Source organism: Theropithecus gelada, chromosome 13 (assembly GCF_003255815.1).
Source record: "Theropithecus gelada isolate Dixy chromosome 13, Tgel_1.0, whole genome shotgun sequence".
Lineage (NCBI taxonomy): Eukaryota > Metazoa > Chordata > Mammalia > Primates > Cercopithecidae > Theropithecus > Theropithecus gelada.
In genome coordinates, this window is record NC_037681.1 from 83,878,630 (window position 1) to 83,892,262 (window position 13,633).

General features: G+C 37.6%; 1 protein-coding gene and 1 pseudogene across 2 annotated transcripts in view; one reads left to right on the top strand and one right to left on the bottom strand.

Moving 5' to 3' along the window:
- Nucleotides 1-13,633, bottom strand: part of WDPCP (WD repeat containing planar cell polarity effector) — a 479,266-nt gene that overhangs the window by 147,407 nt on the left and 318,226 nt on the right. The gene's annotated exons all lie outside the window — the stretch shown is intronic.
- On the top strand, nucleotides 2,712-4,757 carry LOC112604712 (annotated as a pseudogene). Its single transcript, XR_003115270.1, has one exon. The product of XR_003115270.1 is annotated as an ornithine decarboxylase pseudogene (transcript).

The window sequence follows — 13,633 nt, forward strand, 5'->3', positions numbered from 1 at the left end:
ACTTTCAACACTGGATCATCTAAAGAAGAGAAAATCAATGAGGAGACATCAATTTAAACTACAATTTAAAAAAGGGACCTAACATATATTTTACAGCATTAGCATCCAACAGAAACAGAATATAAATTGTTTTCCAGTGTACGTTGAACATTCTTCAGAACATATTATATGCTGGGCCACAAAACAAGTCTCAACAAATTTAGGAAGACTGAAATCATGTATTTTCTGACCACAACGGCATGAAACTACAAATCAGTAAGAGGAACAATCTTGGAAAAGTCACAAATATGTATAAATGAAGCATCTTTCTGAACAACCAATTGGCCAAAGATGAAATTTATAAATACCTTGTGACAAACAAAAATGAAAACACAATATACCAAAACATATAAGATGCAGCAAAAGTAGTCCTAAGAGAGTATATGGTAAAAAGTGCCTACTTCAGAAAAGAATATCTCAAATAAACAATCTAACATTACACCTCAAGGAACTAGAAAAAGAAGAATAAGCCCAAACTTGGAAGGAAATAATAAAGAGAAAAAAGAAAAATTAGATACTAGAAAAATAATAGAAGAGATCAAGAAAACTAAAAGTTGGTTTTTGAAAAGATAAACAAAACTGACTAACCTTTCAGTAGACTAACAAAGAGAAAAAGAGAAGATTCAAATAAAATCAGAAATAAAAGAGGAGACATTATAAGTGTATACCACAGAAATACAAATAATCACAACATACTACTAGTACTATGAACAACTATATACCAATAACTTGGATAACCTAGAAGAAATGAATGAGCTCAAAGAAACATGCAGTCTACTAAGAATAAGTCAGGAAAAAAAATAGAAAATCTGAACAGACCAATAATGAGTAAGGAGACTGAATAAATAATCAGATAAGCCTAGGATTTGATGGTTTCACTGCTGAATTATATCAAATACTGAAAGAAAAAGTAAAAGCAATCCTTTTCAAGCCCTTCCAACAAACTCACTGTGAGGCCAGCATTACCCTGATACCAGCCAGACAGAGACACTACAGTAAAAGAAAATTACAGCCCAATGTCCCTGATGAACATAGATGCAAAAATACTCAACAAAATACCATCAAACCAAATTCAATGACACATTAAAAAAGATCATTCACCATGATGAAGTGGTATTTATCCCAGAAATTCAAGTATGGTTCAACATATATAAATCAATGTGTGATACACTGTATTAACAAGATAAAGGACAAAAACTGCATGACCATCTCAATAGATGTAGAAAAAGCATCTGACAAAATTCAACATCTGGTCACGATAAAAACTAAAAAAAATATGGAAGGAATATACCTCAACACAATAAAGGCCATATATGATAAGCCCACAGCTAACATCATACTCATTTGTTAAAAGTTGAAAATTTTTCCTCTAAGATCAGGAATAAGACAAGGATATCTACTCTTATCACTTGTATTCAACACAGTACTGGAAATCCCAGCCAGTGCAATTATACATGGAAAAGAAATTAAAAGTATCCTTATAGGAAAGGAAAATGTGAAATTCTGTTTGCTGATGACACAATCTTACAGAAAAAACAAAAAATTGTTCGAACTGATAAGTTTGTAGGTTGCAAAACCAACATGTGGTTGATTTGGCAGCTTATAAAATCAGTAAAGTTGCAGGTTATAAAATCAACATACAAAAATCAGTACTCGTTCAATACACTAACAATGAATTATCCAAAAAATAAATTAAGAAAACAATTCCATTTATACTAGCACCAAAAAAGAAAATACATAGGAGCAAATTTAACCAAACAGATGAAAAACCTATACACTGAAAATTATAAAACATTGATGAAAGAAATTAAGACACAAATAAATGGAAAGATATTGACTGGGCGCAGTGGCTCACACCTGTAATCCCAGCACTTTGGGACACTGAGGCGGGTGGGTCATGAGGTCAGGAGTTCAAGACTAGCCTGGCCAAGATGGTGAAACCCCGTCTCTACTAAAAATACAAAAATTAGCTGGGTGCGGTGGCAGGCGCCTGTAATCCCAGCTACTTGGGAGGATGAGGCAGGAAAATCATTTGATCGGTGGGTGGAGGTTGCAGTGAGCCGAGATCACTCCACTGCACTCCAGCCTGGGCAACAGAGTGAGACTCTGTCTCAATACATACATACATACACACACACACACACACACAGTTAAAAATAAATAAATGGAAAGATATCCCATATTCATGGATTAGTAGAAACAATAGTGTTAAAATGTTCATACTACCCAAAGTAATTTACTAATTAAATGCAATTCCTATCAAAATTCCAATGTCTTTTTTTTAGCAAAAGAGAAAAAACAGTCCTAAAATTAATATGGAACCAGATAATACCCTAGAGAGCCAACAATCTTGCATAAAAGGAACAAAGCTGGAGGCAACACAGTAACTTCAAAATATATTATAAAGCTGTTGAAACAAAGCAGCATGGTACTGGTATAAAAACAGACACTCTGAAGAATGGTACAGGATAGAAAGCCCAGATATAAATCCAAGTATTTATGGTCAGTTGATTTTCAACAAAGTGGCCAAGAACATGCAATGGGGAAAGAACAATTTATTGTCCTTTCCAATGTATTTAATAAATGGCGTTGGGAAAACTGGATATTCATGCGCAGAATAATAAAATTGGACCCTTACATCAAACCACATATAAAAATCAACTCAATGTCAGTCCCTCCTGTAGCCCCTCTGCCAGCAACTCGGGCGCCACCTCCGGCCGGCGTCTCAGGCCGGTGGGAGCCAGGCGCTGACGGGCGCGGCAGGGGCGGCCGAGCGCTCCTGCCGCTCCGGCGTCTGCGCTTCCCCACTGGGCTGGCCCATGGCGCCTGGGCGCTCTGAGATTGCCACTACTGCTCCAAGGGCACACGCAGAGGGATTTGGAATTCCTGGAGAGTTGCCTTTGTGAGAAGCTGGAAATATTTCTTTCAATTCCATCTCTTAGTTTTCCATAGGAACATCAAGAAATCATGAACAACTTTGGTAATGAAGAATTTGACTGCCACTTCCTCGATGAAGGTTTTACTGCCAAGGGCATTCTGGACCAAAAAATTAATGAAGTTTCTTTTTCTGATGATAAGGATGCCTTCTATGTGGCAGACCTGGGAGACATTCTAAAGAAACATCTGAGGTGGTTAAATGCTCTCCCTCGTGTCACCCCCTTTTATGCAGTCAAATGTAATGATAGCAAAGCCATCATGAAGACCCTTGCTGCTGTGGGGACAGGATTTGACTGTGCTAGCAAGACTGAAATACAGTTGGTGCAGAGTCTGAGGGTGCCTCCAGAGAGGATTATCTATGCAAATCCTTGTAAACAAGTATCTCAAACTAAGTATGCTGCTAATAATGGAGTCCAGATGATGACTTTTGATAGTGAAGTTGAGTTGATGAAAGTTGCCAGAGCACATCCAAAAGCAAAGTTGGTTTTGCGGATTGCCACTGATGATTCCAAAGCAGTCTGTCGTCTCAGTGTTAAATTCGGTGCCACGCTCAGAAATAGCAGGCTCCTTTTGGAAAGGGCAAAAGAGGTGAATATCGATGTTGTTGGTGTCAGCTTCCACGTAGGAAGCGGCTGTACCGATCCTGAGACCTTCGTGCAGGCAATCTCTGATACCCGCTGTGTTTTTGACATGGGGGCTGAGGTTGGTTTCAGCATGTATCTGCTTGATATTGGCGGTGGCTTTCCTGGATCTGAGGATGTGAAGCTTAAATTTGAAGAGATCACCAGCATAATCAACCCAGCGTTGGACAGATATTTTCTGTCAGACTCTGGAGTGAGAATCATAGCTAAGCCTGGCAGATACTATGTTGCATCAGCTTTCACACTTGCGGTTAATATCATCTCCAAGAAAATTGTATTAAAGGAACAGACTGGCTCTGATGATGAAGATGAGTCGAGTGAACAGACCTTTATGTATTATGTGAATTATGGTGTCTATGGATCATTTAATTGCATACTGTATGATCACGCACATGTAAAGCCCCTTCTGCAAAAGAGACCTAAACCAGATAAGAAGTATTATTCATCCAGCATATGGGGACCAATATGTGATGGCCTTGATCGGATTGTTGAGCGCTATGACCTGCCCGAAATGCATGTGGGTGATTGGATGCTCTTTGAAAACATGGGCGCTTACACTGTTGCTGCTGCCTCTACGTTCAATGGCTTCCAGAGGCCGGTGATCTACTATGTGATGTCAGGGCCTGCGTGGCAACTCATGCAGCAATTCCAGAACCCCGACTTCCCACCCGAAGTAGAGGAACAGGACACCAGCACCCTGCCTGTGCCTTGTGCCTGGGAGAGTGGGATGAAATGCCACCCAGCAGCCTGTGCTTCAGCTGGTATTAATGTGTAGATATCACCCTAGTAGCTGTTAACTACAAGTTTAGCTTAAATTAAGGGATTTGGGGGGACCATGTAACTTAATTACTGCTAGTTTTGAAATGTCTTTGTAAGAGTAGGGTCGGCACGATGCAGCCATATGGAAGACTAGGATATGGGTCACACTTATCTGTGTTCCTATGGAAACTATTTGAATATTTGTTTTACATGGATTTTTATTCACTCTTCAGACACGCTACTCAAGAGTGCCCCTCAGCTGCTGAACAAGCGTTTGTAGCTTGTACAATGGCAGAATGGGCCAAAAGCTTAGTGTTGTGACCTGTTTTTAAAATAAAGTATCTTGAAATAATTAGGCAAAAAAAAAAAAAAAAAAAAAAATCAACTCAAAATGGATAAAAGATATTATGTTAAGCACAAGATGTGAAACTTGTGGAGGAGGGAAAAGCTCCTCGACATTTGCCTGGGCAATGATTTATTGGCTAGGACTCCAAAAGCACAAGCAGTAAAAGCAAAAATAGATAAATGAGACTGCAATGAATGAAAAAGATTATGGACAGCAAAAGAAAGAAGTAACAGTGAAGAGATAAACCATGTGTTAGGAGAAGATATTTACAAACCATACATCTGATAAGGGGCCAATATCCAAAATATATAAAGAATTCAAACAACTCAATAGTAAGAAAACTCAAAGTATCTGAGCAGACATTTCTCAAAATAAGAGAGATAGATGGTATGAGATAGAGATAGATGATATACAGAGATAGATAGATGGTAAAAGTATCTGAGCAGACATTTCTCAAAATAAGAGAGAGAGATGCCAACAGATATATGAAAAACACTCAACATCTCTAGTCACCAAGGAAATGCAAATTTAAACCACAGTGAGATATCACCTCATGCCTGTTAGAATAGCTACTAATGTCAAAAAAGAGAAAAAGAATAAGTGTTGGTGAGGATATGAGGAGAAGGGAACCTGTGTATACTGCTGCTGGGAATGCAAATTAGTACAGCCATTTTGGAAAATAGCATGGAGGTTTCTTAAAAAAACTAAAAATACCATATGATCTAGCAATCGCACTTCTGGGTATATATTCAAAGGAATTGAAATTGATACGTCAAGCAGACGTTGGTACTCCCATATATTTCAAGATTTTTCACAATAGCCAAGTTATGGAGCAACCTAAGTGTCTATCAGTGGATGAATCGATAAAGGCAATGTGGTATATCTGCACAATGAGATATTATATACAGCCTTTAAAAATAAGAAAAGTTTTTCATTTGTGACAATATGGATGGAACTAGAGGACATTATGCTAAGTGAAAGAAGCCAGGTACAGAAAGATGGATACTGTATGATCTCACTTGTTATATATGGAATTTTTAAAAAGTTGATTTCAGAGAAACAGGAAGGTGATGACAGAGGCTGGAGGTTATGGTGGTGGGGAAAGGGAAGATGTTGATCAAAACATACAAAGTTTCAGCTAGACTGTAGGAATAAGTTTAGTGATCTTTAACACTATATGATGACCACCGTTAATAACAATGTATTGTATATTTCAAAATAGATTTTTATTTTTTATCTTTTTATTTTATTTTGTGAAACAGGATCTCACTCTGTCACCCAGGCTGCAGTACAGTGGCACGACCATGGCTCACTGCAACCTCGACCTCCAGGGCTCAGGTGATCGTCCCATCTCAGCCTCCCAAGTAGTAGGACTACAAGCACATGCCACCCCACTTGGTTAGTTTTGTATTTATTTATTTATTTATTTATTTATTTATTTATTTATTTATTTATTTTAGAGACAAATTTGTCATGTTGCCCAGGCTGATTTCAAACTCCTGGGCTCAAGTAATCCTCCCACCTCAGCCTCCCAAAGTGATGGGATTACAGGTATAAGTCACTGCTCCTGGCCTTCAAAAAAGATTTTTAATGTTATGATCACAAAAAATAAATTGGTAAGGTAACAATATGTTAATTAGCTCAAGGGAATCTTTCTGCAATGTATACATAGATCAGAACATCACATTGTACCCCACAAATATACACACATCACATTGTACCCCATAAATATACACAATTGTTATCTGTCAATTAAAAATGTAAAAGAATCATGCATCTTGGAGAAAGGCACAATAAAACATTGTAAGATATTTAGTGTTTTTTATTTGTTGGCCCTTTTTTGGAGTCACTGTATAAAATTAAAATGTCATATCACAAGTCTAAATGGACAATATACATAATTGATTTGAAAAGTGTCATATTGACAATTTTCAACTTGTACTTCAACCCAACCAGTGTTACTTAGTTGATAGATGGTTAAGTTATGAAAGTGTTACTAACTTGGAATCAAGTTTTCAGAAAGATATTCAGAAGAATGAACACCACTTAGTTTCTGTCATTCTCAATGACAATTTTATAATTTATCATTTGCCAATTTGACTTATATTAGCATCATCATTTAGCACTATTAAATGAAATTGGCTTCCAGTCAACAAAAGATGACAAACTGACAGTCTTTGGACATGATCCAGATTTCAAAATTTACACATATTCTGCCTATACATGTAAAATCTAAAATAAAAAACTTGCTGTTCCTAGGACTTCATTACCTTTCACAGAAGACTTTTGAATGTGCTACCAGAATGAATATGCAAATTTACAGCAAAAAAGTTTTAAAACTAAAAAAATATTGAATGGAGTTTCATCTTAAATCATACTTTGGATCAGTTATTGACAGATAATTATAAGTACTGTAACATATTGATATTGTTATAACCTTTTCTAATTTGTGAAATGTTCCTAAGATTGATAGGTTTCTATGAGATATGGAAGCACTAACAAAGACATGCAACGGCTTATACATATTTATAATTACTGTGTTCTTGTCCTGTATGATGCTTTGATTAGTTCAAATCCATTGATAATTGAACATTTTTATTCATATTCTACAGTTTTACAGGTTTAAACCTTGGTCAAAGTTGCCTTCAACACATTCAAATTCATGCTATTTCACCTACACATAAATGTGTAAAATATTGATACAATCCTCTTTGTGCTTATTTTAAAATGACACTTCCCTTTGGACAAATCTGATTAACTGCTTTAAGAACTGGGGAAAAATATTGTTTCTAATACTGTGTTTATATTTTAGAAGCATCATATTTTGTAGCTTTGAGGAGAATGAATGTAACTTTCAAGATAAGGAAGTATGTTAAATAACTTATCTCAGAGTTACATTAATAGAAATAAAAATTTTAGTAATCAATTGCTAACGTCCATATAAATGTTCCACAGTCTTTTTTATATTAGGTCAGAACAATGAATCATCACTTTAAAAGTGAAAAATATATGGAAAGAATCGATATTTTATTTTACCAAATTAAGAATTTACTTGTCTTGTCATATATTCTCATGTTAGAATAGGCTTGTAGGAATTACATGTTTTTGAAGGTTTTGTAGAACTCATAAGTAAAAACAAGTGCTTCCTTTCAGGAGTTCTATTTTTGACTACTTTTTGAATTTTCTCTGTGGGGTTACTGAACTAATTTTTTTTTTATTTCTTATGTCAATTTTAGCCATTTATATTTTTCTGGAAATTATTCACAGTGGGAAGGACGCTTTCAAGATGGCTAACCAGAGGCACCAGCACTCACCTCCTCCACAAAGAAGGACCAGAATATCAAGTAGATAATCAATACTGAATACAGCATTTAAGAGAGAACACTAGAATTCAGAGGGAAGTGACAGGGAACCTCTGAGTCACAGAAGGAGAGGGAAGAAAAGTTGCCAGCCAGCCAGGATTGGCACAGAGCCAGGAGAAACTCACCAGTGAAGGGAAAAGGTTAAAGTGAGAGGTCTATAGCAGTCTACTCTCCCATGATGGACTCCTACAGTCTTAGCCACAGAAGAGCTCCTCAGTCCTTATGGACCCTGAGACTAGTATAGGGACTTCTTGGAGTCCATGCAGTGGCATTGTTCCAGACAGATAGTTTGCACTGCAAACCACATCCCCCAAGACTCAAGCAGCTGTAGCATGACATCATTTTGAGAGCCCAGTCACAACAAATGATATCCTTCCCTGGGGCACAACAGCTCCTGAATGTCCACATCACTGGAGCTTTGCTGACATTTCCCCCAACATCAGCCCAGAGGGCTGTAGTACTGAGGCACTGGCTAGACTCAGTGGTATACCCAGGTTTGCAGCACTCTAGCCCACATACTGTCCTGCACCTGGGAAATGGGCAGTGATGTGTAATGGGGAGGCTGCCTGTGGGACAATGGGAGCCAGAACCAAAGTGTGTGCTCACCAGAGCCTGAGAGCCAACTTCCTGGGTCCGCTGTCACTGATAGCAGCCCTTCCTTGCTCCCAGCAGCAAAGCCAATGTGCACTTGCACATACCTTTGAGCAGCCCAGAAACCAGCCAACCTGGGCACCATCCTAAGGCCTAAGGACAGGCCCACCCTACCCACTGCTGCATGAGTGCACTGTCCAGGGCCCTGACGATTGATCTGCTTGTCTGCCACAGCCTGTGGTTGAGTGAAATATTAAGGAGCTTCAGGACAGGCCTACCTGGCCACCACTGCTGGTGCCCACATGTACCACTGAGGGGCCTCTGAATAGGTCTCCCCTGGTCACTGGCATCTGAGTACACTATCTGGGGTCCTGGGGACTGACTCATCCCATCACCGTCACTGGTGCCTACATGCACCATTGTGGTGGGGGGAAAGAGGGACTTGAAAACAGGCCTGCCCTGCCCATTGCCAGTGACTGCATGTACCATAAAGAAACCTGAAGATAGGTCTGTTCTGCCCACTGCCACTGCTTCCACTGCCCAAGCACACCATTTGGGGACGTGGGGATCAACCCATCCCACCCACCAACACTAGCACCTGCACATGCCTTTTGAGAGCATGACATCAGACCCACCCAGCCTGCTGCCAGTACTGCCGCCAACATCAACATACATGTGCCACCTGGGAGACAGTAAACTGGCTTGCCGAGACTGCCACAACCACTGGTGCCAGAATGTACTGCTTAGGGGCCTCTAGGTTGTCCCAACACTGCTACTGTCATTGCTAACATCATACATGCTGCCCAAGGACCCACCCACCCACCAACCACTGCCACTGCTAGTCCCTGAACAAGCAACCGGGAGGTCCAAGGGTCAGCCTGCATGCGCTTACCACCAGTGCCTGCATATGTGGTGCACATCCAGCCCACTACCACCACTATTGCTGCCTGAAGACCAGCCCTCCTGACATTCCCATCCTCAGCAAAGCCTCACTATAGCTCTCGCTAACAACTGCAGCCCAAGCAACTGAGGAATTAACAGGCACCACTAATTCTGATGACAGCCAATGAAATATGATGACTACATGAGTGTGCCCAACCAGAATCAAAGCCTAATCAACCTACCCAACCAACACTATAGGTACATCTTTAGGAAAATGTCTTACCCTATGAAAACCAATCTATAAAACTGGAAGAAACAACTGCTACACCAGATATCAACAGAAAGACACAAGAAACATGAAAAGGCAAGGAAACATGATACTGCCAAAAGAACATAATAATTCTCCAGCAATAGATTCCAATGAAAAAGAAATCTGTAAAATGCCTGAAAAAGGATTCAAAATAATAATATTAAAGAAGCTAAATGGGATACAGATAAAAATTTTAAAACAATCAGAAACACAATTCATGATCTGAATGAGAAATTCAACAGAGACATTTTAAAAATTCTGAAACTGAAGAATATAATGAATGAAATAAAAAATACAACTGAGGGTTTAAACAACAGATTAGATCAAATACAAGAAATAATCTAAGAACTGGAAGACAGTTTTGACACCATAAATCTACCAAATATTTGAATTTTCAGAGTCCCAGAAGGAGACAATATGGGCAAAGATATAGAAAACCTACTTAACAAAATAATAGCTGAATACTTCCCAAATCTTTTTTTTTTTTTTTTTTTTTTTTGAGACGGAGTCTCACTCTGTCACCCAGGCTGGAGTGCCGTGGCGGGATCTCAGTTCACTGCAAGCTCCGCCTCCCGGGTTTACGCCATTCTCCTGCCTCAGCCTCCCAAGTAGCTGAGACTACAGGCACCCACCACCTCGCCCAGCTAATTTTTTGTATTTTTTAGTAGAGACGGGGTTTCACCATGTTAGCCAGGATAGTCTCGATCTCCTGACCTCATGATCCACCCGTCTCAGCCTCCCAAAGTGCTGGGATTACAGGCTTGAGCCACCGCGCCCGGCCAATACTTCCCAAATCTTACAAGAGACATGGACATTCAGATACAGGAATCTCAAAAGGTTCTTAAATAGATACAATCCAAAAAGGTTTTCAAGCCACGTTATAGTCACTGTTAAGAGTCAAAGAAAGAATTCTAAAAACAGCAAAAGTGTCAAGTCACATATAAGGGAATCCCATCAGACTAACACTGGATTTTTCTTTTTACAAGACAGGAGAGAATAGGATGATACATTCAAACTACTGGAAGAAAAAAAACACTGTCGGCCAAGACTACTGTACTCAGAAAAGCTTCTTTTCAAAAATGAAGGCAAAATAAAGAAATAAAGTGTTTCCCAGATAAGCAAAAACTGAGAGAATTCATCACCACTAGATTGGTCCTACAAGAAATATTTAAGGAAGTCCTAGATCTGGAAGCAAAAGGATGATACCTACCATCATGAAAACACATAAACTATAAAACTCACTGGTAGAGCAGACATACAGTAAGAGAAAGAGAAAGGAGTCAAATGTTACTACTATAGAAACCCAACAAACTACAATGATAAACAGTAAGAGAGGAAGAAAAGAATAAAGGATATACAAAACAAACTTAAAACATGTAACAAAAAAAAAACCGAAATAAGTCCTCATCTAACAATAATAACCGTGAATGTAAATGGATTAAATTCCCCATTTAAAAGATACAGACAGCTTGAATGTATTAAAAAGACATGACCCAACTATATGCTTCCTATAAGACTCACTTCACCTGTAAAGGTACAATAAACAAAGTAAAGGGATAGAAAAATATTTGCTGCACAAATATAAACCAACAGTGAATAGGAGTAACTATATTTATATCAGGTAAAATAGAATTTAAATACAAAACTAAAAAGAGACAAGGAAGGTAATTATATAATGATGAAGGGATCAATTCAGCAAGAGGGTCTAACAGCTCTAAATGTGTATGCACCCAACACTGAAACACACATACACACACACACAGAGCAAATATTATTATATATAAATGGAGAGACAGACTTAAATACAATAATAGTTGGAGACTTCAACACTTTTCCTTCTCAGCATTGGACAGATAATCTAGATAGAAAATCAACAAAGAAACATTGGATTTAAACTGCACTGCAGACCAAATGGACCTAACAGCCATTTACAGAACATTTTATTCAACAGTTACAAAATATGTACTCTTCTCATCAGCACATGGAATATTCTCCAGGATTGACCATATGTGTTAGGCCACAAAACAACTCTCAACAAATTTTTAAAAAATCATATCAAGTATCTTCTCAGACCACAAAGGAAGAAAACTAGAAGTTAATACCAAGAGTTACTATGGAAAATGTACACATACAGGGAAATTAAACAATATGTTCCTCAATGACCCCTGAATCAAAGAAGAAATTAAGAAGGAAATAAAAAAATGGAAACAAATGAAAATGGAAATACAACATACTAAAACCAATGGGATACAGCCAAAGCAGTGCTAAGAAGTACTTTTTTGTACATCAGAAAAGTAAGAAGATTTCAAATAAACAACTTAACAATGCACCTGAAGGAACTAGAAAAGCAACAAACAAAACCCAAAATTAGTAGAAAAAGAAAAATAATAAAGATCAGAGCAGAACTAAACAAGATAGAGACTAATAAATAACACAAGAAAATTGGTTCACTGAAAAGATAAAAATCTATAGATAAAGATAAAACATAGATAAAAACATATTGTTTAATTTCTAGCTAGACTAACAAGAAAAAAGGAGAAAAACTGAAATAAGATCAGAAAGGTAAAGGAGACATTACAACTGATATCAAAGAAACAGAAAGGATCATCTCAGACTTTTATGAACAACTATACATCAACAAATTGGAAAACCTACAGGAAATGCGTAAGTTCTTGGACATATACAACCTACCAAGATTATACCAGGAAGAAATAGAAAACCTGAAGAGAACAAGTTTTTTCTTCATTAACAAGATTTAATCAGTAATGAAAACTCTCCCAACAAAGAAAAGCCAACTGCTTTATTATTGAATTTTACCAAACTTAGAAATGAATACCAATTCCTCTCAAACTATTTCAGAAGACTGAAGAGCAAAAATTCTCCTAACTCATTCTATGAGGTCAGCATTACCTCAATACCAAAACCAGACAAGGATATGACAAAGAAAAAAAAAAAAAAACCTATAGGCCAAAAACCTACAGGCCAATATGCCTGATGAACACAGTTGCAAAAATCCTCAACAAAATACTAGCAAACTGAATCTAACAAGACATCAATAAGACAATACACCAAGATCAAGTGGGATTTATCCCAGGGATGCAAGGATGCTTTAACATATGCAAATTGATAAAAGAACAGAATGAAAGATAAAAACCATTTGATCATCACATAGATGCAGAACAAATGTGATAAAATTCAACATCCATTCCTGGTTAAAAAAACAAAAAACAAAAACAAAAACAAAACAAAAAAAACTCTCAAGTTAGGCCAAAAAGGAACCTACCTCAATATAATAAAGGCCATATATGAAAAACTGACAGCTAGCATCATACTGAATAGGGAAAAGCTGAAAGCATTTCTTCTAAGACCTGTAACAAGAAAAGGATATCCACTTTCACCACTCCTGATCAATATAGTACTGTAAGTCCTAGCCAGAACAATCAAGCAAGAGAAAGAAAGCTGGAAAAGATAAAGTCAGATTTGCAGACAGCATGATCTTATACCTAGAAAGTTATTAGAAATGACAAATGAACTCAGTAAAATTTCAGTTTACAAAATTAACACATAAAAATCAGCAGAGTTTCTATATATCAATAAGGAACTAGCTGAAAAATAAATCAAGAAAGAAATCCCATTTGCAATGGCTACGAAAAAATACATAAGAAATGTTTAACCAAGAAGGTCAAAGACCTGTATGAGGAAAATGAAATAACACCAGTAAAAAAACTAAAGAGGACACAAACAAATAGAAAGACATCCCATGCTC